Genomic DNA, 27802 nt, shown 5'->3' on the forward strand with positions numbered 1-27802 from the left:
CTGGGTAATTTAAAAAGAAAACGGGCTTAGTTGACTCAGAGTTCCACATAGCTTGGGAGGCCTCAGGAAACTTATAATCATGGTGAAAAGCAAAGGGGAAGCGAGACGTATCTTATGTGGCAGCAGGAGAGAGAGAGAGAGCAGGGGAAACTGCCATTTTTAAATCATTAGATATTGTGACAAATCCCTCACCATCATGAGAACAGCATGGGGGAAACTGTCCCCGTGATCCAGTTACTTCCCACCAGGTCCTTCCTGGACACATGGGGATTACAATTGGAGATGAGATCTGGGTGGAGACACAGAGCCAAACCACATCAGTGCTTGAAACACAGTCAGTACTTTATTCCATCATTTAAGAAAAGTGTGTCGGTTTCCTCCTGTGTGGCTGTCTTATCCTGGGTTCTGGGGAAACACATCTGCCTAAGGACAGAGGCCCTTCTCTCATGGGGCTCACACGGGGATGGGGGCAGAGGAGGGGGAGAGCCAGCATGTCAGATGGGACCTGTGAGAGGAATAGAGAATGGAGGTCAAGGAAGGCCTCTCTCACGAGGTGCACCTGGTCAGAATTCAAAAGAAACAAGAACTAGTCAGGCATAGACCAGGAGAGAAGCAGACGAACTGCAAGCACCAAGGCCTTGAGGTGGGAATGTGCTTGGGATGCTCAGGAACAATGCAGAGGCCTCAGTGGCAGAAGTGGAGGCCTTGAACGGGAGGCTGGTGGAGAAGCCGTCCTGCAGCGGGCCAGCTGGGGGAGCTGGTAATCACAGTCAGCACTTTGGATTTTACTTCAAGTGAGCACAGGAAGCCTCTGGAAGGTTTTGGTGCACAGAAGAGTGTCATCTTTTTGTGGTCACTCGGGCTACAGATGAATATTAACCTAAAGGAAGGAGGGGACAACATGGTTATTATAATTATTATTATACTATCACTATGATTGTACTATCATTAATATTATAGTTATTATGACTAAAATGAAAAATTACATTTGGTGTAGAAATAAGTAGCTGGAATGGAAAAGCCTGAGCCAGTGCTTCTCTACCTAAGTGGACATCGGAATCCCCTGAAGGCCCTGTTCAAACACCTGCTCAAACGTCTGTTCAACCACTTGCTCAAGCACCTGCTCAGACACCTATTCAAATACTCAAACATGGATTCCTGGGCTCCGCCGCAGGGCTCTGCCTCAGCCTGTCTGGAGTGGAACTGGGAATGCAGACCTCTAACAAGCTCCAAGGGGATAGCACTGCTGCTTGTCCCTGTTCACACGGAGCAGCCTTGTCTAAATGACATTGATTCACACATTGTACTTTCTTAATATCAATCATAGAATGCCCTAGTGGAAAAAAAAAAAAAAGGCAAGAATGCCTGTTTGGCTGAAGGTAATCATGAGATGGTTGAAATGTGATTAGTATAAGTAACTATTTGATTGGAGGCAAATAATAACTCCTGATGGATAAACATTGACTTACATTTTGTTAGTGCTTAGCACTTCAGAAAGAATTCATGATCTCATTGAATTCTTACAACTTAGGACAGATTAGGTTTATTAGGCAAATAAGGAAAGGGTGTAGAATAGAAAACCAATCCCCTAAAGACACAAAGGTAATGAAAGAGGGCCTGGCCTTGGACCCCATTGCTCCAGTTGACATTAAGTGTGTTTTTCCACCATACATCGCTGCCCCTCAAGAAGGACGTTGAGGACTGATGTTACTTTTTTTTTTTTTTTTTTTCAGATGGAGTTTCACCCTGTATCCCAGGCTGGAGTACAGTGGCATGATCTCAGCTCACTGCAATCTCTGCCTCCTGGGTTCAAGAGATCCTCCTGCCTCAGCCTCCTGAGTAGCTGGTATTACAGGCATGCACTACCACATCAGCTAATTTTTTATATTTTTGGCAGAGACAAGGTTTTGACATGTTGGCCAAGCTGGTCTTGAATTCTTGACCTCAAGTGATCTGCCTGCCTCGGCCTCCCAAAGTGCTGGGATTACAGGCGTAAGCCCCTGCACCCGGCCTGATGTTACATTTTGACATAGAAAAAGGCCAACTGAAATTGTTGATTAGATACCATGATATTCTCCCTCAAAACTCTCTCAAAATTTCTAAGTATATACTCTTTACTATGCATACTCATTAAACACAAAACAAAGCAATGGCCATCTGGAGACTGTTGCAAACCAAAGCAAAACAAAGAGCCATCACACCTGCTGGACATTGTCAGCGTTCAGATATGTGGATTTCACACTTTTGGATAGAGTTGACTACTTCTTTGAAATACTCATTATGAACACAAAAATATCCTCGTGGTAATTTTTTTATAGGAACAGTTTGTGTTGTAGGAAATGTTTGTTAAAAGAATAAATGTAAGCTAAATACCTTACATTACAGAGTGCTTCGTGATTCGAAAAACACTCTCATTCCTTTTTTAAAAAATTTCCTGTCACAGCAAGCCTAGTAAAAAAAGAGTATCTAGTAGTTTTATGATCATCATTTTACAGATGAGAAAGCCGAGCTCTGGAGGGCTGGCAGCCCGCTCCCAGTCACAGGAGCCATCTGTTGTCAGACATTGATTATTCTACAGTGGATTGATTGGGTATAACTACTTGACATTGCATAAGATAATGCTGGGATTAAAATATCTTTCCCTGTAAAGTAAATTTTCCTGTATGTATTAGTTAGGATTCCTTGGTTATAAGTAACAGGAACCCACCCTTTGTAAGTGAAAAGGGATTTATTGTAAGGACCTCAGGTGGTTCCCAGAATTGAAGGGAAGCTGCAGAACTGGCCTTTGGGCAGACTGGAACGAAGCACAGCAACTCTGGAGACCTGGGAAGCAGGAATGAGTAGACACCTTGACATCTGGGTGTGGTGTCCGAGATGGGTAGAGAGCGTCTGGTTGGCCTAGATAGGTCACCATTGATGGCAAGGGACAGGAAAGAACGCCTTGGTTTACAGTGCTGGCAAGACTGAGGCAGTGCAGGGGGTTAAATCCCTAATGCAAAATGAGGGTGCTATGACCAGAAGGAGGAACAAACACGGGGCTGGCAAAATGACATCTGTCCACTCTTCCTGCTTCACAGCCCTGGCTTACTCTTAGTGATGCTGAATGCAAAGTAGCTGAAGCTAATCTGTGCAATTTCCCCATGCACCTTACTCCTAACAAGAGGGGAAAACATGTGAATAAATGTAGAGTTGGGTAAAATCCCAAAGAACTTGAAATTTCCTAGCCAACAGAAATAACTGTTTTATAATTGTTGCTGTTTTCTTCTAGAGAATACAGCTATCAAAGCTGAATAGAACATTAGGAGCTCTGTAATTAATGGTCTGAATTAGGTTTGATTTTGTATTTAACCAAATTTCAAATGATTGAAGACCTGTGAGTTAGATAGAAGCCAGTTGTTTCAGCCTGAAAATAATTTTCTGCAAGTAAATCAAGGAAGTAGAATTTGGGTTTCTGGTTTGCCTACTTAATCAGAAATCAAATTAAAAATACTTTATTATAAGATGACAAGATACAATTTTCTTTCCGTGTTAACTATACCTCAAGTCCAGCTAGAGTTGATATTAATAGAGTATATCATATACATTTCAGTTGCATTCTCTGCCAATACCTATAGTTAATCTCTGCTTACATGTGCTATCATTCATTCAATAAATATTTGAGAGTTTACCTCATACTAGACTCTATGCTAGGTACTGGATACAAAGATAGAAGGATGAATAGAACCATAAAGAGATCATAATCTGGACAGCATGTATGGAGAACAAACAATACATCTATTGATTGCTTCGTGCATAATAGCACCCCAAGATAGACATGATTATTCTCTTTGCATAGAAAAGGTTGTATCTAAAGTCTTCAGAATCGAAGGTGGCAGTGCTGGAATTTAAATCCTGTGCTCCAAAGCTTGTGATATTTTAATAAAAGACTTGGCTTTCTCAAAGGAGTTAGATTTGTACCAATTGGATACACTTTGATCAATGCTCTAAGATTGGACACACAGCAATGGGGCCACAGAAGAGTGCATGATTCTTTCTTCCTGGAGAGATGGTGACAATTGACTTAGGCCTTGAAGATTATGTCATGTTGTGCCAAGCAAAGAGGGGAAGAAAAGACATTGCATCTAGAAAAAACAATTTGCCAAAAAGAGCACAGAGACATAAAACACACAGTTTTCATGGAAGGACTAATTGCCACATGGTAGGCTATACGCTGTAATGAGTACCTGAGGATGATGCTGAAAAGACAGGCCAGAGCAGGTTCATGAAGGTCACAAAAGACATCCAAATTAGTTTTGTATTCCTTGCATGCTAGCTTGGTTTTTAAGCAGAACATGGTCAGATTAGTGTTATATAAGATATAAAATATCACTGGCTATGTGGAAAATGGGTAGAAAGGGGAGATGCCAGAGTGAAGAAGAGCAGAGTGAGAATAGTACAAAGTCTTATTAAGATGGAAAGTCAAGAACAGATTGGAGATGCTGATGAGGTGGCGTACGTTTGATCAAAAGGAGCCTGAGGAAGGTGAGTGGGTGCTAAAGCCATCCATTCTTGGCCTGTCAGTAATATTGCCTAAGTAAGGAGCAAGTGCATATTCCAATGTTGCTTGCTCAATTTATTCTTGTACTCTCAAAATACTGACTGTGGCTGAATGTGGTCGTTTGGCAGGAATTATAAACTGATACTTTCATTTTCTCAATGTAAAAGATATAGATTATAAGCCTAGGGGCCAGAGAAAGGGAGGAGAGAGAGAGAGAGAGAGAGAGAGACAGAGAGAGACAGAGAGAAATACATAGATATATATATATTAGAATTAGTTTTCTTTTAATTTGGAATATACATGAATACATTCTCAATATTGACAGTGAAAAATAATCAAGTACTAAATTCTATGTATTAGTAACATAATCAAAACAGTGGTTATCAACAATAATGCACCTAATTTTACAACTCTGGTTTTTTTAATTCTAGTTTTACAACTTTGGCTTTTTAAATTCTAATTTTCTAAAAACTATGAGATATAATCTCACAGATAGTTTTTAGAAAATATATACATTACGGAATGATATGTGGGTATCTAGGTACATATGTTTTTTCTTTTAGAACCGTATCTAATCCAGAGAAAATATAATACAACCTAATATCTTACCCAAACTCTTAGGGTAGACATAACTAGGAAAGAGAATACTAAGGGAAGTTGGAATTGTTTTCAACTGAGATCTTCCAGGACTGTTTGAGGGTAGAAAAAGAAGATTAAGAACAAAAGAAAGTAGATGCCAAGAATAAAAGGAAAGGGTGGCAAAAAAAAAAAAAGGAAAGGGTGGCAAATATAAAAAACATGATTTTAAAAATATTTAGGCATCTTCACTTTCAGAACTATTTTCAAAAAAAATTTTTTTTCACTTCGTAAAACACATTTTATAAAATTGTTCATTGTCTACACATCTTAAATCCTAAGTAGCATTTCACAAGGAATGGGTCAATAGCAGAGGGAAAATAGACAACCTAAAATCACAAAGATGTGGTGAAAATATTATAGAAATATTTAAATAGCATCAGCAGTGCTTAAATTAGATGGATATATTACATCCATTTGACATCAAATAGAACCTTTCCCTCCCTACTGCCTGTCAACAAAATCACAACTTTAAGTCCGTTAATCTCTACGAAAATATCTGAGGCTATTTTTTTTCTCATGGAAGTACGCTGACATCTGTGAAATCCAGGTGGTAGGTTCTTGTTACATTTTTTACTGTGTTTTTTGAACATTTTAAACATTTAATAATTAGATATTTAAATGATTGATAGTAAAAAGGAATATTTGTCGGTGCAGAATGATATGAAGTTTTAAAGAAATAAGTTATCTGAAGAGGACCTTCACACTGGTTTGTTCAAGCTTGGCATGACAGGCTCAGAGACGTTCTGTGATCAGGCAGCCTGGCAAAAACCACATTTCTCTAAATACTCACTTAATTCCAGAAAAGAAGACAAGCTTTATTACGCTTCGACACAACCTCTGAGATGCTTTTCTATGTGTTTGCTTGAGTGTGTATCACTGCATGTGCTGACCGAGAAGCTTCAACTTTTATTAAAATAAAAGGATGACTAAGCAAAATACAAAGTTCTCTTTTACTTCTACAGTGTAATATGATGTGCCTAGTATTTTCCTTCTTTTTTTTACTGTTTAAACTAATGTAATTAAGTGCAGTGAAGATGGCGGAGAGACCCAAGTAAAATTTTTACAGATTTTTTTTTAATGTTCAAAACTTTGGTTGAATTTTTGATAAAAGATAAATAATAACAATTTTTATATTAGTTTATTAAATAAACTAATTAATGGTTTAATTATGAGGTATTATAGTGGAGTGTGCCACTGCACTCCGGCCTGGATAACAAAGCAAGACACTGCCTCAAAAAAAAAAAAAATCAAGGTTGTTATTTTTCAGGTGGTATTCTGCCATTTTCAGTAAAATATGATGCAAGACGCTTTGATAAAATCTGATCACCAGAAGGAGTATTTGAAACCATTTTATGAAAGATTAGTACATAACTTTAAGTCTTCCTAAATGTATAAAAGTACCATATTGTAAAATAAATTCCCCACCTAGCATCTCAGGTGGTCCTGTTGAAACACAAGGCGAAAATGGTATTCTTCTGTTCAAATACTGGAGTGGCTTCCTGGTTGCTCAGAATAGATGCCAAAGTTCTGGAAAAGATCAACATGCCACTGACATCCTGGTGCTAGTCTGGCTTTCACAGCTAAGCCTGGGTGTTCTATACTGTTGAACACCAACTGTTTCACAGAACACAAAAATCAGACAAGGTCATTCTGTGGTCATGATTGATTAAGACAACCATGATTGATCAAGACAATTTCCCTTTGCAAGAAATTCAGAGGTCGGGCGTGGTGGCTCACGCCTGTAATCCCAGCACTTTGGGAGGCAGAAGAGGGTGGATCACGAGGTCAGGAGATTAAGACCATCCTGGCTAACACAATGAAACCATGTCTCTACCAAAAATACAAAAAAATTAACCAGGTGTGGTGGCGAGCACCTGTAGTCCCAGCTACTCGGGAGGTTGAGGCAGGAGAATGGCGTGAACCCGGGAGGTGGAGCTTTCAGTGAGCCGAGATCGCGCCACTGCACTGCAGCCTGGGTGACAGAGCGAGACTCCATCTCTCAAGAAAAAAAGGAAAAGGAAAAGGAAAAGGAAAAGAAAAAGAAATTCAGAAAGTAAGTGACAAGCTCCTGCACTCCATGAAACCTGACTCACCAAAGCTGGTAGGGAACTTTGAGACACCCACTCACTGTGGTCCCTGTCGCTAGTGCAGTGCCATATAATCAGAAAGAGACCTCTTAGCTCCTGGTTTCTCCCAAGGGGGGAAGGGGTTGGTTCCCATATCCAGCACCCCAACTTTCCCAAGGGGGCTCCCCAGAAGATCGACCACCTTCCTGCTATACTTGAAAGGACTCAGATAGGTCTACCACAGCTTACCATCCTGGAGGGGAGTGGAAACAGAAGCTCGGGCTGGCAACGACCATAGCTCCCCATCCCACTCCCCACAGAGTGGCTGAACAAAATTCATAGCTGCTTGCCTCTTCCTGGAAAGGTAAAGATTTGGTAGAGGCCCCCAGAATCTGCCCAGTCTGATTGATGGGGGTCATCTCTTGTATGAGGCCAGTCCATGAAGACCAGCAGAGGTGGCTGCTTTGTCTAACGGGCAGACATCAACACAAAGAGTATAAGAAAAACAAAACACAAAGAAAGACAGCAAAGGGGGAAAAGAAATGCTCATCATCTCTAAGTATTAGGGAAATGCAAATCAAAACCACAATTAAGTATCATCTCATTGACACCTGCCAGGACAGCTATTATCAAAAAACAAAGGACAACTGTTAGCGAGAATGTGGAAACTTTGCACACAGTGGGCAAGAATGCAAAATGGTGCGGCCACTGTGGAAAACAGTATGGAGGTTCTTCAAAAAATTAAAATGAGAACTACCATATGATCCAACCATCCCACTCCTAGGTATTCAAATGAATTGAAATCAGGATCTTGCAGAGATGTCTGCCCTCCCATACTCATTTGCAGCATTATTCACAACAGCCAAGAAGTGGAAACAATCTAAGTATTGTTTAGTCATCAATGGATGAATGGATAAAGAAAATGTGGCATATCAGGCACAGTGGTGCATGCCTATAGTTCCAGTTATTCAGGAGGCTGAGGCAGGAGGACTGCTTGAGCCCAGGAGTCCAAGACCAGCCTGGGCAAAATAACGAGACCCCATCTCTAAAAACAAAAAGGAAAAAAGAAGTACATACATAAACACACGTGTGTGTAATGAAATACTCTTCAGCCTTTAAAAAGAAGAAAATTCTGCAATATGACACCATGAAAGACCTTGAGAATGTAATGGTAAGTGAAATGAGCCGGATATTTAAAGACAAGTACTGCATGATTCCGTTTATATGAGGTATCTAAAATAGTCAAATTCATAAAATTAAAGACTGAAATGGTGGTGACTAGGGCTTGGTAATGGGGAAATGCGGAGTTATTAATCAACAGACATAAAGTTTCAGTTAAGCAAGATGAATATGCTGTAGAGATCTGCTGTATAACACTGTATCTAGAGTCAACAATAATGTATTGTACACTTAAAATTCATTAAAAAAATACATCTCATGTTAAGTGTTCTTACCACAATAAAATGAAAAATTCTTGAAAAAAACATTTTTCAAACCACAAAATGACCAAACATCTCCCTCTCCTGGCTAGTATAAGTAACTGCTGCTTCTTTATAAATCACAGCTTCAGCCTTGTTTCTCATCTTGTAAGAAAAGATTCAGCCATCCAGCTGTAAAATTGCCCCTGCCTCCTGACAGTATTGATTCTTACCAAAGCCCCATTCCCTGAAACCCTCTTTCAAAATCACCTACTCCAAACCCAAATCCTACAATAGTTTCTTTTCAGCACTCTCTTCCTGAGACATCCATTGTTTTCCACGGTGTTTGTTTTCTCTCGCTGCAACAAGCATGATCCACCTTCCTCAAACACAGTTGTGTTCCTGAGGGTCTTTGGTAGTTCTCCAACATGATGTAGCTTTTTGCCTTTTGCTATGAGTACAAAAACTTAAAAAATAGACATAAAAAGAGGCTTTTGTGCTGAGATTTTAACTTTTTTCCTAGCAACCAACACACAGCACTGGGTGGTTACCAGGCACCTTCTATCTTAAGTGACATGTCTACAAAAATGTAGAGATTTGTCTTTTTGTTCCAGATGTCTGCTTTGCAGGTATTTGGCTATCTATGGTTGCTTTTTGCTAGTATTCACATATCTATCAAAACACTAGGGTGAGGCTTATTATTACTGGTATAAATGTATTTTTCAAATTTTTCTTACTGATAATTTCAATTTTTGTGTGATTTATTTTTAGGTCTGTTTTTTTTCCTGCCTTATATGTGACTGATAATGAGCTTGGTTTGTTGTTGTTAGTGGTGGTGGTAGTGATTGGAGACAGTCACTCTGTCGCCCAGACTGGAGTGCAGTGGTGAGGTCTTGGCTCACTGCAACCTCTGCCTCCTGGGTTCAAGCAATTCTCCTGCCTCAGTCCCTGGAGCAGCTGGGATTACAGGCACGCATCACCATGCCCAGCTAATTTTTTGTATTAATAGAGATGGGGTTTCGCCATGTTGGCCAGGCTGGTCTCGAACTCCTGGCCTCAAGTGATCCGCCCTCTTTGGCCTTCCAAAGTGCTGGAATTACAGATATGAGCCACTGCACCCGGCCACAAGCTTGTTTTAGGTGTGAGAGTGAGAACTCTACCATTTCTTATTTTCAGCTTGTGTTTTTATTGTTGCCATTATCTTCAATTCATGATTTCTTCACATAAATCTGTTTAGTCTCTTGTTCATTTTGTAGTGTTGGTTTAGTTAGTATCAGATAATGTAATCTGCAAATACATTTAACTAGGCTCAACAAAACTATTGTAATAAACTATTACAATATGTTTAAAGCAAACAGAGAGAAGGTGATGCTCTTGATCCAAGGTATAGTGGATGTCACACTGTTCTCTGGGAAGGCCTGGCAACTGTTCTTGAAAAGTGGCCACACAGGCCTCATTTTGACACAGAGTCAACCCAAACCAAACACTCTTGAAGTTCATTTGCCTTTCTAATACATGAATACATGCAAAAAAGTTCTAGTATTTTCCTCATGCAGCCAAATCAAGCAGAATATTGCTTTTCATTATATCTTTAGTGAAGGGCTAATTCTTTCCCCTCTTCTTGGACAGATACTTTTGTAAGAATACACTAAAAATAAATTACTAGGAAAGTGATTGCTTTAAACATACAAAATACAAATAAATTTTTGTTATTATAAGATGCATAAAATGTAAAACTACTCTGTTATGTCATCGCTGCACGTGTTTCTGAATGCTCACTCTGATTTCCATTCTGATCTCATTGCAGGCCAAGAGTCTGGCGGCCAGCACCAACCCTGCAACTCCCTCTCGGGAGCTGGGCTGAGAACGCTAAAGGAGATGACCAGCTCCATGAAGGTAGGAATGGCGGCAATACTGTTTCCCCCTGTGTATCCAGTACCTGCCGTGAAGTCTGGAATGGAGAGTGTCCTCAACAAATATTTGTCCAGCGAATGAATGAATATTAGCAGGAACAATATAAAAGGAGTACCGTTCATTCATTTACATTTATTGAGCATTATTATGTATTAGACATTAATCAAACTATTGGAGATAAAGCATTGAACAAAATAGACTAAATCCCTGGTCTCATGTTGCTTAGGATTAACACTAAATGTTTATCCTAAATGGTAAAAATCAGGAGTATGTATCAAGTAAATGTCTTTAAAAATTTCATACCCTTTGGTCTCATTAATTTAGGGGAAAAATTCTAAACATATAGAAATATATATATGTTATATAAATATATATGCAGAAACATATACTATGTATACAGAAAACAATTTATGCTCAATAGTAAAAAGTCTAAAATCTGCCACCTAAAAATCTGGCAGGCTACAAAGGAATGTTTAAATACACGTTTAAAAGGTCCACTTGGTAGAGGATTATGCAACTGTTAAATTAGATTTCAATCATACTGAAATACTTGTGGATGAAATGGTATGTCTTGGGTTTGCTTCAAACCACTTCAGGAGGGAAGAAGGAAGACGGTAAGTAAGTGAAGGCTTAGATGCATCAGTGGCCTCTAGCCCAAACAGTGAACCTGTGCCTTTGCATTCTGACAGCAAATAATAGCATAGCAGATACATGGTGCCCACCACATGCCCCACACTGTGCTAAGTGCTGTAGTTATTTAATTTTAATCTCACAAAAGCATATTGAGGTTGGTACTAATGTTGGCACCAATTTTCAGGGTAAGGAAATGAGGCACAGAGAAATGAAGTAACCAGCCCCAAATCACACACTTGCTGAGTGACAGAGAGAGGCTTCACACTGGGCCCTCGAGTACGTCCTGTAAACTTCCACACACTACAGGTGTAACTACAAAACCCATGCCAGTGGATTTCCAGAAGAGACTTGGCTTCACCCCAAAGGTGAATGGCAGCCTGATTCCTGTTAAAAGAGTACACAAGAGGAGGCTCTGAAATGACATCTTCATCTGCTTTTACCTTCCCATCAAATGTTTATTTCAAACCTCGCAAGGTCAACTGCTGTTCATGTCTCAAAATACTTGTACCTCCCTAATCCCTGTCGAGCAGTCTCTGCTGGAAAGAAGTGTCTACCAAGTCCTTGACTTAGGAAAGGAACATAGCCCGGTGTTTACGACAATGAAAGTCTTCTTTTCTCTTTGACATTTAGCTTCTTGGATTGTGACACATCATTTTTCCATGTGCCACATTCACAGAAACGAAGCCGTCACTGTTAACAGAAGCATGCCATGTTCAAGAGCTTCAGGTGGCTTGGCTTGACCTAAGCATAGTTTATGATGCTTCACAGGTACTGATATGCTATGTGCTCTCATCTCCAGGCTTGTACATATGCTATTCCCTCTGCTAAGACCCTCTTCTCTGTCTTCACCTGGCTAATTGCTAACTCATCATTCCGGTCTCACCTGAAATGCACTTCTTTTGATTCCCAAGTATCAGTCAAAAACTCCTTTAAATTACTCTGGGCTTTCCCTAACACACCTGGATTGTAGTCGCCTGTTTACCTATATCACCCCCAGGGTGTGTGCTCCAAGAGATCAGGAGCCATGTCAGAAATGTTCATCATTGTAATCTGAGCACTGGCACAGTTACTAGCCTGTAATATCCACCAAAAGACTGGATTAAAAAATGCTATAAGGGTATCTCATTATGAATAGGATCCAGCATATCATTGGTATTCAAATGCTGCTAATAGCACATACACTTTAGCAGCAACAAATCCCAACAAGATGTTCTTGATGTTACGTAGTTTATTCCATTTATAGACTGGGTAAAAATGAAGTTTGGGAAAACTAAAGCATTTATGAATGAATATTTGTTAAATGGGAAAGGTTAAAAGATAGCAGGAAGACCAAATTAGGTTGTCTAGCAATACGAGATTATTATGTGTTTATACAAATCCATTTTAGGGAAGTATTACATATGTTACCTCAAAGTTACTCTAAGCACAGAGTTCATAGGAGAAAGTGATGGCAAGAGCTCAGATTTTGAGCACCCTTCTATTCATACCACACCAAAGAGTTTCCATTTTTTTACAACCAGTGGCAAAAGGCGTTCTGCAGGCACTCAGTGATTAAGGGACAAGGAAGTAACTTCAGCAGATTCATGTTTTTGTGTGAGGAAATATCTGTACAGTGTGCAGGCAAACAAAGGCAGGGAGAACACCATGAAAGCTCTTACAACAGTCTAGGAGAATTGATAAGGGCTGAATTAGGGCTGTTTCCTAAACTCGAATGATAACCTCACATTTTTACTGTTTTTATATGTACAATAAATATTGGTATCATTTTTTTCTTCTCAGTGACTCGTTTTAAAAGGAAATCTTATATTCTTACTACCACCATAAGTGGCATGACAGTATTACTTGTCATAAACAGAAAGTAGAAAGAAAAAATAAACTCAGGAAAACAAAACCAGGCTCTTGAATCCTACCTCAGCCAGAGGCCAAATTAGAAAGGCTGCTAGGCTGCTAATCTCTCACACGACCAAGCTCCACTCCCTTGCTGGATGTTGGGGTCAGCCCAGTTAAAGAAAATGTTAAGTAATTTCAGGCAAACAGTATAAAAAGTGAAAGATATGAAAGAGAAAAGTATACATATACATGGCAGAAATCACGGAAGTCACAGAAATGGCAGAAAAAAAGTTATTTTAAATACATACATGGCAATGGTTAAGAATCTGTAAGACTATGGGCCCCAAATTCTTTGACTCAAACTTGATTTAGATCATAGTTCAAACTAAGAATCCTAAGTTTTTTACTAAGAAAACCTTGACAAATGCGCTTTAACAATACAAAGTAGCAGCTTATCCATTACTTTGTGTTTAGAAAGACAAGAGAGCTGGGCCAGCAGCCAGAGCCTATAATCCAGGACTGATCATTTGAGGCTGCCAGGAATTTGAGGCTGCAGTGAGCTATGATCCTTCCAAGAAAAATATGAAGAAAATTACATCTCTAGTCACTCTATGTTTGTGTATCTCTTTCCTTCTGTCGGTTTCTTAACAACAACAAAAAACACTTTTCTGTACAAATGGAAGGTTTACCTTAGTAATGCCAAGGATTTGTAACCTTAAGATTTTGAAACTATATTTTAAGCATATTAATTGTAGAAAACTGTTTGTTTCCTTAAAGTTATAAACAATTTTTCTCATAGGAGATTGATTTTAGTCAACTGTCATGTCATAGTGAACTACTAAGACCTCATAGATTTTATTACAATTAAGTAGGCTATTATTTATGAACAGGTCTTTTTTTTTTACTAAGAAGCATCTGAAAGTATTCACTTCTCCTTGCACAAGGTACTATTTAAGTAAAATATGTAAGTACTTTGACAACTTATCTTTAATACATAATGAAAACAATCCTAGTTTTTCACAAACTGAAAGATAACACAATGTAAAGGAGAATACAATCTCAATCATCTAAATCTAAATTCATTCAATCCTGTGTTAGTCAGTTTCCGCTGCTGTAACATAAACTTACTTCTCACACTCCTGAAGGCTGGAAGTCCAAGATCAAGGCACCAGGAGATGCCAGGTCTGGTGAGGGCCTGTTTCCTGGTTGATAGGCGGCTGCCTTTTTGCTGGGTCCTTGCATGGTGGAGTGGGGAGGCAGCTCTTTGGGGTCTCTTTCACAAGGGTACCAACCCCATTCATGAGGGCTCCACTCTCATGACCCAGTCACCTCCAAGGGCCCCAACTGCCAATACCCTCACGCCAGGGATTAGGTTTCAACATATGAATTTTTAGAGGACACAAATATTCAGACCATAGTAAACCCACTTTTCCTTCCTAACAAGTGGGTAAAAAGTACACTGCAGGAGGGCCTGGATTGTAGTCAGTTGGAGAAAGGAGAAGTGGGTGCGCCCGTGCCCAGGCGTCCAGCAGAGGGCAGGGCAGCTGCATCTGAGCGCCGCTGGAGGGCGGGGCTGGAACAGGATGTGGCTGAGCCCTGAAAGGGGAAGAGCAGGTGCTGCTCCCCTGCAGAGGGGAAATCTCCTTCCTTACCATAAGCAGATAGGCAGTGCCTGGGGCTGTGCAATTGCAGGGTTTATGCTTGCTAGAAAAGAGGACAGAATGTTGCTACAACAGTGGAACTGAACCGATTATGGTGAATAGAACTCAAGTCATTCTGGGGAATTGCTGGAATAATAAGCGAGTGGCTAAAGGAGAGCTAAGTCCCTGTCAGTTTACTTGTAAAGAAAACTAAAATGAAGCTCAGCACTTTCCTTACATGCAGGAAAGATGGGCCCAGGCCATGGCCCTTGTCCCTTAAGTCGTCCTAGGGTGTCCCCCTTCACACCGTCCAGCGACGAGGGACTCACTATTCCTTTCCCAAGCTGCCCATGCGCATCCCCAGGGCCTTGTGCTCCTCTTCCTGGGCCTATGCCCCAGAGGCTGGGCTTGGCCCCCATTTGTATCCTTAGGCCGGAGGAGGACTGGCCCAGCAGTGGCTTTTCAGAGTCACAGGCTGCAATGGTGAGGGAGGGAGCCGCGGCTAGCGGAAAGCGAGACCACCCGGTCCACCACCGCATCCTAAAGGGGCACTCAGAGAGGCCCAGAGCTGGAACGTCATGTCTGGACTCCCTCACTGTTTGGAAAGGTATGAGGCTAGAACAGGCATTTTAAAACAGTTTTTAGCTTGACTTATACCTTCTAATTTGTACTATTGCCCCCTGACCTCACAAAAGTCATGGAAATCGTGACAGAATCTGTCTCGTAGCTTGGGTGTAATCATGAAAGTCTAAAAGGAGTTCAGAGAAGGGAAATACAAATAGTGAAAATGTGCCAGCAGGTCAGACCTACCCGGGAAGCAGGGCATCTGAGACTAACAGCCCTAAAAGCAGAGCGCGATCCAGAAAGAGATAGAGCAGTTCAGCCTGTGCCACATGCACTTGCTGGCTAAGGCTGCCGAAAAAAAGTACCAAGGACTGGGAGGCTAAGCCAACAGACACTTATTTCTTCATAATTCTGGAGGCTAGAAAGTCAAAACCAAGGTGAGGGCAGGGGAGGTTTCTCCCGAAGCCTCTCTCTATGGCCAGTAAAGAGCATCTCCCCATGTCCTCGCACAGCCTTCCCTGTGTGTGTCTGTGTCCTAATCTCTTCCTCTGATAAGTACACCAGTCGTCATACTGGATTAGGTCCCACCCGTAGGACCTCATCTGAACTTCGTCCGTTCTTTTTTTTTTTTTTTTTTTGAGATGGAGTCTCTCTCTGTCGCCCAGGCTGGAGCACAGTGGTGCAATCTCGGCTCACTACAACCTCCACCTCCCAGGTTCAAGCTATTCTCCTGCCTCAGCCTCTGAGTAGCTGGGATTACAGGCGTGCACCACCATGCCTGGCTAATTTTTGGATTTTTAGTAGAAACGGGGTTTCACCATGTTGGCCAGGCTGGTCTCGAACTCCTGACCTCAGGTGATTGGCCTGCCTCGGCCTCCCAAAGTGCTGGGATTACAGGCGTGAGACACCGGCCTTGGCGTCATCAGACTTGGGCTGAAAAACGACTCTGCTTCTTATGAGCTGTACAATTTCAGGCGCTGTGGTGAACATGCACGATCCATGTTTCTCATCTGTAGCTTCGCTGCCCCATGCAGTGGCTACCGACCGCAGGTGGTCATTGAGGCTTCAAATGTGGCTCTCCAAACAGAGGATCTATAACTGTAAAATTCACAAAAGATTTCAAGAACTTGGCACAAAAAGGAAGAATGTGAAATATCTCATTAACTATTTTTATGTTGATTACATTAGAAATAACATTTTGGATATATTGGGAAAATACTGAAATTAATTCTACCGGTTTATTTTACTTGTTAATGTGGTTACCTGAAAATGTAGTAATACTACACGTCCGGCTCACATTTTCTTTCCACTTAAGAGCACTGATCTAGAGCGCAAGAGGGATGGCCATCTGTCCTGCGGCAGCCAGAACAGTCTTGAATGATGCCCAGTGCCCTCGAAAAATCATCCAGTTTCACACTTTTACTGGGTTTTTTAAAAAAAAATTTAAAGCAGTACTAATAGGTGCATTAAAAGAAGTTGGAATGGGTTTGCGGACCTGCACTCCATACTTCCTGCCCAGTCGGCTACTAGTGTGTGAGACACGTGTGACAACAGAGGCTAACTGAGGTATGCTTGGTTCTGCCAGCACCTGCCTCTCCCTGACCCTGGCCAGAAGCGGTAGTACTCACACCTCCCTTTTACAGACATCTGCAGGCACTTGCAGATTAAAGAAAATTGTGCTCAGAAACTGCTGTATTTACAAATAAGTGTGCATTCTGACAGCTGCAGCTTTTCTGTAGATTGAAACAACACTGCAGCTGGCGTGGACACAACCGTGAATTATGTCTGCACCACAGCCAAATCCAAGTCTTTTCTATGTCACAGCTTTCTCGACTTAGTAAGATTCCTGTTTTTACCATGCCTCCGATAAAAATGTTTTGTATTATCATCCCCAAACACATTATCTTCTACTTGTCAGAATTTACCCTAGGCTAAGTGCTTCAACATCTGTAGAGAATTTTCTCAACTAAAAGTTATTATGGTCCATAGACCGAAGTCAGGAGAAAGTACCAATAATTTCAACTTTATTAGCTCTAAATGCAACTTTGAAAAAGACTGCAGGCAATTTTATTTTTAAAAACTTAAAATAAAAGCTACATTAAAAAATAATTTCACCCAGGCCTGATGGCTCACACCTGTAATCCCAGCACTTTGAGAGGCCGAGCTTGGCAGATCACTTGAGGTCAGAAGTTCAAGACCAGCCTGGTCAACATGGTGAAACCCTGTCTCTACTAAAAATACAAAAATTAGCTAGGCATGGTGGCACGTACTTGTAATCCCAGTTACTCGGAAGGCTGAGACAGGAGAATCGCTTGAACCCGGGAGGTAGAGGTTGCAGTGAGCTGAGATCACACCACTGCACTCCAGCCTGGGCCACAGAGCGAAAAAAAATAGTTTCAGAAAAATACCAGTGCCGTAGTGTTTTTTTAAATGTCTAAAACATTAATTTAAACATTCGAATATATACCAAGAATAATGACTCTGCTTGTATTATTTTAATAATATCATCAATATAAGGCAGTTTTAAATATTTTAACATACATACATACACACTATTTTCAGAATTCATATTTGAAAATAGTTGTTAATGTAATAGTTGTTAATGTAATGTAATGTTAAGAGTCTGTCCCTGTAATAATACCAATATGTTAGTTAATAAATTGATATTTCAAAAATTATAAAATTTTTAGAATTTAGGGGCCCCTTTTCATTCTCAAAAGGGTCCCAGGTTAGGTGGTCTACCACATGGTTACCAAAGCCCAGGGACAATCATGCTGCCTGGATGAATCTCAGGGAGACCATCAACCCCCCAGGGCTGGATGGCGACTCCATGATGACATCATTAGGGACACTTTACACGCACAGCCTTCCAGCTGCCTCAGTCCCCTTGTGGCTTCCCAGCCTCCTATGACTTTTCCCCTCATTTCCACATGCTTCACCTTGAAATGCCTCTACAGTTAGTCTCAAAGTTATTATACCTTATTACTATGTTAAAGTAGTCAATAAGAACTGAATGGTCAGCATACAAAATCTCTCACTCAATTTGTCTTTTCTGAACAGCAAATCTTCTTTTAGGGACTTCATAATATCATATGGGACCAAGGGAAGTGTCTTTTTCTTTGAAATCTTTAAGTGATTTATAATGACAATTTATAATGAAATGACAAAATGTATAATTTTTATCACCTAGCAACTGTACCTATCAAGAGAATACTAATTAAATCAGGGCCCTAGTGGTGTAATTGTTAATCATTATCTAACTCACCAATATATGTTTAAGTGTTAAACAAAATACAACGTTTAATTTGTTAGGTTATAATCATTTTAATTAGCCTAATTTACTATACTAATTATTAAGACATCATCAAATGCCTAAGACGGCTTAAAGCGAGTGTGTAAATGAAAAAGATGACAATGGCCTCAGAGAGGTTCAAACCAAATTTCTTTTATCATTTTGGGTGAGATTTATGTTTTCTAACAAGTGGTCCTTCCACATTATTTATTTAGACTTTATTGTTTAAAATATAAAATCAAGGCTAGTGAATCAGTAAAAATTTATTCTGCTTTAAACTCTAAAGAACATGGGGATCATGAACTCAGAGAAAAGATGCCAGTTTTCTTTAGCTCCTTTAGGGTTATTTTCTCAGCCTGTGCCATGAAGCCACCGTGCACTTCAACAGCAGCTTCTCCCAGAAGAGAGCAGCACCCAGGCCAGCAGAGCGAGCCTGGCCTCAGCCACGTGGGCACAGAGCTTCCCCAACAGTTTGGGCCTGGATCAGCAGTAGCCTGAAAAAGCTCCCCATTTCTAGAGCTTTCTACAGCTGTATTCTTTCAGAAACTGCAACTGTAGAAAGCTTGCTGCAGATAAAGCTCACTGCTGAGATTAAAACAGATTTTAATCAATCTGTGATCTGGATAATGGATTGTTTGAACTTTGAAAAAATTGTCTTATCCTGCCTTGATGCTCACATAAAGTAACATAGTTTTTTGCTAGTTTATTTAGGTACCATAAACTTTGCCAGTGGAGTTGTTAGAGTGTGCTGAATCAATGAAGTGGTATGAAGTGGTATGAATATATTATGTGTTATTATTCATTGCTGCATTATTTTTATGAGATGCACAGGAAGACTCTATCTTAGGCTTGAATCCTGGATCTGCTGCTCACAAACTGCATTATCCAAGGCAATGTATTTAATCTTTCTGGAATTCTGTATCAGGATTATGTTTGGTTATATAAAGGAAAATCCAAAATGGCAGTGACAAATAAAATAGACATGTATTTCTATTACTTATAAGCTCCACAGTTATCTGCCCTCCTGAGACTTTCCATCTTTCTGCCCTTTCACCCTTAAATCCTGAGTTCAGTGACTTCCATCTTTAAAATTACTTCATGGTCCAATATGGCACCTGGAGCTCGAGCTACCACTTTCATAGTCCAGAAGGCAGGAAGAATAAAAAGGAGACAGTCAGAAGCCCAGCTAAGTTCCTTCAGTAGACTCCCAAAAATCTCAAACAATACATTCACTTACATCTCAGTGAACAGAATGTGGTCACATGACCTCATCTAGCTAAATAAGAGAGGGTAGAGATTTAGGCTTTTAACTAGGTACATTGTCAGTTACAAATATAATCAGAATTATGCTGCTAAAGAAGAAGAAAATGGATGTTAGGCAGCAAACATCTCTAACACCGTATTTATATGTAAAATTGTATAAATAATGCCTACTGAATTGTTTTGAGAATGCAAATAGTATATGTGCAGCACCCAGTTTAGTACCTGACCAATGACTACAATTATTATATTGTATTTTGGAAAGGGACAGTGTCATTTAGTATCTACCACTTCAGGTGGATAATTTTGATATACTGGGAGTCATTGCGAGTGTGTAAAATTGAAAGTATACAACATTATTGATTTTGTATTCTCCCCCTACATATTTAATCCAAAGTTAATCATGAGAAAACTATCAGACAAATCCAGAAACCGGGACATTCAGTGAAAACAGTGGTCTGGACCTTTCAAAAAGTCTATGTCATAAAAAACAAAGGGAAGATGGGAGGAAGAGAGGGAGGGATGGAGGGAAAGAAAGGAAGGAAAAAAAGAAAGGGAAAAGAAAAGCTGGTCTAGATTAAAGGAGACAGGGCAACAAACTATAAGAACGGAAACTTTATTGAGTCCTGAATTTTAAAAAACAAAAAGAACTTTGAATGATTTTCATGAACCATTGGATAACTTTGAATATGGACTGGATATTAAGTATTATTGAATAAATATAAAATTTGGGGTAGATGGGAATAATAATGTAAAAGGAGAATAGGAGAGATGTATTTAGGCATAAATATCATGATGCCTGATATTTATTTTGAAATGATTCCAAAAAAGTGTCTATTCTATAAATATATATACACATACACATATTTTATATACACGTATATAAAATACAACAACATCAGCCACCAGGCAGTCCCTCCTTAGAAGCCAAGGTCCCAGCCCCGCAGTGTCTACCTCAGCATCAGCCAAAGGGCATCCTAGTCCCAGAGATCTGTGTCTCTGGGGTCTGTGGGTCTCCAAGCTTCTAAATTTTAAATATTCCAACTTTTTGTTCCACCAGCCCTAGGGATAGCATCTGCTTCCTGAGGTTGCTACCTCAGTGATGTCTGGGTTTTTAAGTTGTCTGTCCTTCAATACCTGGTTGACAATTCTTTGTATTAAATTACCTGCTAAAATAACTTGTGTGGTTCTGTCTCTTGATTTGACTCTAAAGAAAATATAGAAATTTGTGCTATGAGTGGTCCCAGTAAGTATACTCCAAAAAGGCATGGTTTGGATTGTGACTGGGGCCTAAGCGTGGTGCTGACCTCCCTGCTGGGAGGAGGAGCTAGTCCTCCTAGGCCGATAGAGCATCCTGATTAGGCATAACTAGTTACCTGTGCTTGAGAGTAATTAATGACCACATGATCAAGTGGCTGCTGCCATTGGCATTTTGCAGGAATGAATTCTACGAAGGCTATGATTTGGAATAGCTTCCTTTAAGTGCCCTGGATTGCTCACAGAAAGAAAATGACTGGGCAGGACACAGCTGCACACCTGGAGTCCCAACTGCTCCAGAGGCTACGGCAGGTGGATCACTTGAGCCCAGGAGTTTGAGACTAGCCTGGGCAATATAGCAAGACTCCCTCTCAAAGATAAAAATATGGAAAAGAAAAGAAGCACAACTCACATGTTTAAACCCTCAAAATCTTTTTCTTTGAAAGAAATTTCAAAGGAAAAGACAGAACAAAAAAAGCTTCTACAGAAGCCCTAAAAGAGTTTCTTATTTATTGTAGCTACATAAATAATCTAGTGTTATGTATGTAGCTACATACATAATCTAGTGTTGTGTATGTAGCTACATACATAATCTAGTGTTAAAAATTGTACACAAAACTCAATTCCAAAGGCTGCAGAAATAACAGCATAAGTTGAAATCACCAAGTCTCTTGAGTTAAGGTTACAGCATTGATTGAGAAGGAATGGGATCCTAGACTTTTTATAGGACATCTAGGTGAACCCAGAAAAAGCTGAGAATCTTTAACTCTCAAGTCTCTCTGACTTTTCCATTCCAGTGGCAGCAGCCTGGCCTTCCAGGCCTGAGGAGACTAGCCTTCCCTCATTTGAAGACATGCAGTAAGCTCACCTGGTATAGTCTCCATGTGAGGTGATGTCTATTTTCCTTAAGATCCAACACGGCCACCTCCTGTAGACCCAAAGCTAGTGCCATATATCAGCAACTCCAGGGAAATAATTACAAAGTAAAATTCTGGAGGAAACAGTTTATGCACAAAAACCATTGCAAGATGTCGCTAATTTCTGTTAATAGAAAGCTGAGGAATCTATACGGGAATGGGTTCTCATGATATTATCCAGAAGAAAGTATTATAACACCCTATGGTGCTAAATGTGTAGGTGGATGTCTTTGCAGGAACCTGCTGTGCTGATCTAAGTATATACTATAAGTCCTTTCCTGTAGCTCTCCCTAAGGGACCTGAGGCCATTTAATGAAGTTACTGTTATTTGGAAAAAAGGAAGTACTTAGATGTTTTGGGAATTACTAGGCACTGATTCGGAACTGACACTATTTCCTGGGGACCCAAATGCCATGGTGGTATAGCAGTCAAAGCAAGGGTTATGATGGTGAGATGATCAATGAAGTTTGGGCTCAAGTGGACCAGCAGGTCCATGAACCAAACTTATGCTTATTTTCCTGCTTTTGCTAAATCTATCATTGGAATAAACACACACAACAACCGGCAGAATACCCACATTGACCTTCTGACCCTTGGAGCAAGGTCCATTATGATAGGAAAGGCCTAGTGGAAGCCTTTGAAACATTCTCTATCAGGATAAGAAAACCAATGACAATACCTAATAACCCTCTCACAAAATTTCACTTCCCATTACTGAAACTTTGAGTTCTGCTAGTCTAGAGGTTTTGGTTCACACGTCAGAAATTCTTTCACAGGGGCCTCTTGATAGCCCCATTGAACTGGAAGTAGAGAACACCATTTGGCCTTTTGGAATCCTCATGCTACTGAAGCAATAGGCAAAGAAGGAGGCTACTTCTCTGGTTATTCGATCCTGATTATCAAGAAGAATTGGGTTTCTCCTACACCATAGGGGCAAAATGCATTAATGTCTGGGAGACAAGGGGCTTTTATGAGTGCTTCTTAGTATATCCATGCGCAGTTTAAAAATTTCCACCAAAATTGTAGCAACACAAACAACTACTACAAAAATGCAGAACCACTGATAATTCAAAAACTTTGGCAAGGAAGGTTTGGGTCATTCTGTCAGGTAAAATATCACAATCAGTTCATTTCTTGTAAGAGGGCAAAGGAAACATACAGTAAGTAGTAGACAAAGAAAGTCAGAGGACTAGAGCAGCATTAACTCATTTTCTCTTCTCCTTCCCTTTATTTTTTATTCAAAATCTGTGGTGATAGTTAGCATGATAGTTTCCTGCTTAGGTAACAGAATATTCACATAGGTTTGGGACTGAATTTGAATAGGATTAACAGTGTCCAGAAATACAGACTACGACTATTGGGACTTTGTGTGTCCTTGTTTGGAGGAGAGATTGGGAAAGTGTTTGTACTAACGATAATTGCAGCTAATTAGGAAGATGTAGGGAGTTGTTTTGGATATTGTATGAAAATCCAGAAACGTGTGGAAAGTAGTGTGCATTAACTATGTCAATTACCAATGTACTGTCAGCCTTGAACCCATCCTTCTAACTCTGCTAGGATCCTGCAGAGCACATTTATATTCTGGCCACTGGCTCCATGTCAGGTTTCAGCAACCTAAGCATGCAAGAGGGTGACCGACCGGGAGGTTGAAGGAAGAAGAACAGAGACACCACTTCCTATTTCTTGCCTATCCTGCCTCTGCCTCCTCTTCCTGGCTGCCAGTAATGTTCCCTCACACTGGCTGTGGTAGTTTGTTTCAACAGCATTAGTGGATTTACAGGCCCAGCCTGATCAGGTGCCCTCAGACGGAGGTCTAACTCTGCAGAGGCCCTTCTCCAAGTATCTAAGTTCTGTTGATTCCAACCACGTCCCTTTGTTCTCCTCAGCCCAAAAGGTAGTAGCTGCTTTCTGAAGTTGTTGCCACTATGAAAAATCAGTGTCCACCTCCCCAGTTGTTCCGTATTAGTTAACGGTTGTTACATAGATTCTCTCTCCTAAAGTAATGGTGTGGTTTCTATCTCCTAACTGTCCCCTGACTGATCCAGTGGGCAAAATAACTTTGGACTCTGGGGATCTGAACACAAAACCTGGGTGCATCACTTACTAGCTATATAACTTTGGGTCAATTCATCAATCTAAGCCTTAGTTTTCTCATCTGTAAAAATGAAATAATAGTATTGCCTAAAGCTGTAAGGATTGAGTAATAAAATTCAACTAGAACAAGGTTATTAATGAAAGTCATCACTCAAATATAAAGAACTAAAACAATGTTTTTGTATTACAGAAGTTAACTTAGGCTGGGAGCGGTGGCTCACACCTATAATCCCAGCATTTTGGGAGGCCGAGGCGGGCAGATCATCTGAAGTCAGGAGTTCGAGACAAGCCTGGCCAACATGGCAAAACCCCATCTCTACTAAAAATACAAAAATTGTCTGGGCATAGTGGTGCACGCCTATAATTCCAGCTGCTTGGGAGGCTGAGGCAGGAGAATTGCTTGAACCTGGGAGGCAGAGGTTGCAGTGAGCAAGGATTGTGCCACCGCACTCCAGCCTGGGTGATAGAACAAGACTCTGTCTCAAAAAAAAAAAAAAAAAAAAAAAAAAAAGAAGTTAACTTAGCTCTGAAACACACATTTCTACTGATGGTGGAAATAATTTAATCTTGCCTGCCAATGTGATTGCTTCTGTTTAACCCCATCACTCTCAAGTTAACTCCAGTTACAGTCCCTTCTCAGGGTTTCTCTCCTGTCTTTTTTCCTGGCTTCATTGGCTTTGAGATTCATAGGAAGCCTACCACCAGGTCAACATATTGCATCCTGTCCTCACAGTTTTCTCTGAGGCCTTTCATCCACTGTGTCTCCAGGTGTGTGATTCCAGCCTGGGTCCCTACTTCAGGGTTCAGACCAGACCAGTCTGTTCTGATGACTCTCAGTAAATTGAGTCACCTTCTCCCTCCAGCCACCCCTCCACATGCTTGCACCACCCAACACCCTAAGTCAGACCCTTCCTCAGTCTTTGCTCTGTTCCCAAGGCCTCTGCATCCCACACCCAGAGCTTAGGGAGGTAAAAAAAAAGCTTGAGCCCATTGCCTCCCTGCCTCCAGCACCCCAGGGGCATCATCCTTCCACCCTGCTAGAAAGACACAAAAAATGTCCTCGAAAGACCTCAAGGCACTGGCTTTGTAGAAAGAGAATGAGGTGAAAAGAAATGCAAAGGATTTACTTTTCACTACAAATTATTTTGTACACTTTTTGAATTTTCTACCATTCATGTATTTCCCGTGTTTTTTTGTTTGGCTGGTTTTTGTTTTTGAGAGATGGAGTCTCGCTCTGTCACCCAGGCTAGAGTGCAGTCGCGCGATCTCTGCTCACTGCAACCTCCACCTCCCAGGTTCAAGCAATTCTCCCACCTCAGCCTCCTGAGCAGCTGGATTACAAGCATCCGCCATCATGCCTGGCTAATTTTTGTATTTTTGTAGAGACAGGGTTCCACCATGTTGGCCAGGCTGATCTTGAACTGCTGACCTCAGGTGATCTGCCTGCCTCAGCCTCCCAAAGTGTTGAGATTACAGGCATGAGCCACTGTGCCTGGCCCCATGTTTCATTTTTTAAATGGCACAGAGATTATCTGGGCAATGGGACTGTGAATAATTTTCTGCCTTCCTGTAATTTTTTTCTACTAAAAATGAGTCCATGCTTGACTAATGGTGGGAGGGGTACACTGAAAACTTGCAACAGTGTTTGCAGATTCTAAAAGGTCTTGTGACTTCTCCTGTGACCCCCTTCTACAAGGACTCATCCCAACCACTTGCCCACTTGAGACCAAGCGGCCTCAGCACCATGAAGGAAAGGCACACAGTTTGGGAGGAGCAGGGCAATTCTCTGCTCCAGTAATTGTGGATTTTAGTCACACAAAGAATATTGAAGTTTTATGCTAAATGAGGCTTGCTTCCAGTTTATTATACATTATTCTATGAAGCATTATTCATTATTCCACATTTGTGTGAAAGATGATGTCTTTAGTAGGCAAGAAGCAGAATGTGGCTAGGGAGTTCACCAAAAAGAATTGATCCAAAACCATGCTCACTGATTATTATCCTCATCGGAGCAGGGACAGAAAAAGAACTGGTTATGTATTAGCAAAAATCAAATAGTGATTTAAAGGTATTAATTTAGTTAACCAAATGTATGCATATGATTAAAATGCAATATTGCTGTGATTATAATGCAATCAGAAAATCATTAAACTGCAATCAAAATGTAAACAAGTCCTGTGTGTCTGCCAGGAGTCTCCTCATCTCATTATTTTAACTCAATCTGTAAACTAGTTTGTAGTAAATAGACTCTTTCCTATTTCTCAGTTGTCACATTTCATTTTTTCTCTTAATTTGAAAACTGAAAAAAAAAAAATCAGCCAGACATTGTTAAGGAATGTAATGTATATTTCCAAATGTAATTTTAAAAGGTATACAAATCAGAGTTTATCCATATTACTATACTAAGTTTGATGTGCTAAAAGAAAAATAATTAATGTAAACACCTTGTTTATATATTTAAAACACAAAGATTAAGCAACATATTAATGACGATAAGCTTAACACTATTTTCATGATTTGTAGATTAGTTTACAAATTAATTTTTAAAAGATAGTAGTATGTGCTGAAGAAGACACTAGCTAAAAAAAAAGATAGTTGTATATAAATGTGTTTTGTTCTGCAATACTAGCATTGAATATGATTGCACTTTTAAAAATATTTTAATGCAGATAATTTTTAGATGTCAAAATTGGAGAAATGGTGTATTTTATTTAAATTCCATGTTAACCAAATCCTTAGTTCTCTAAGTTCTGCCCACATTAAAAAAAAAAAAAAAATACCTTGCTAGGCTGGGCACGGTGGCTCACACCTGTAATCCCAGCACTTTGGGATGCCGAGGCAGGCGGATCAAGAGGTCAGGAGATCAAGACCATCCTGGCTAACACAGTGAAACCCTGTCTCTACTAAAAATACAAAAAATTAGCCGGGCATGGTGGCAGACACCTGTAGTCCCAGCTACTCAGGAGGCTGAGGCAGGAGAATGGCATGAACCTGGGAGGCAGAGCTTGCAGTGAGCCGAGATCATGCCATTGCACTCCAGCCTGGGCAACAGAGTGAGACTCTGTTTAAAAAAAAAAAAAAAATTAGCTGGATGTGGTGGCTCATGCCTGTAATCCAAAGTACTTGGGAGGCTGTGGCAGGAGAATCACATGAACCCAGGTGGTGGAAGTTGCCATGAGCCAAGACCGTGCCACTGTACTCCAGCCTAGGCAACAGAGTGACTCCATCTCAAAAAAAAAGAAAAAAAAAACAACATATATATATCGCTGGTTTTCTGATCCTAAATTATACCAGAAGGAAATAAACACTCTCTAAAATATTTCACCCATCCTATCCTAGTACATGCCCTAAATGAAAACGTAAAATATTTTTCACCAATGGTGTCCTAATTTCTATTTTAACTTATATTATATTGCCTATTGTTTAATATGAGCTTTTTTTTCCTCTTTTCCAGACTTCTTTGGAGTCCTGTCATCTATGCTACAATAAAGCTTTGTTCTTCATTGGAAAAATCCTGCTAGAAAATCTGAGTCTAGCTGTGGTGTTGTAATATAGGTGGGTTGGGCTGCCTTCAAAAGGTTGAGACACAAAGGGCTATTTCATTTAAGAAAAATAGAGTGTCTTGGAATCATTTCCTTAGACTAGGGTGGGTCCCAGTGGCAATTATGGTGGTGGAGCCTTTGCTTCCAGACAGCCTCGGTGAAAGCAGGCATTGTCTATGCCCATGACTGGAAGAGCTTA

This window comes from Symphalangus syndactylus, chromosome 7, assembly GCF_028878055.3.
Source record: "Symphalangus syndactylus isolate Jambi chromosome 7, NHGRI_mSymSyn1-v2.1_pri, whole genome shotgun sequence".
NCBI classification, from domain to species: Eukaryota; Metazoa; Chordata; class Mammalia; order Primates; family Hylobatidae; genus Symphalangus; species Symphalangus syndactylus.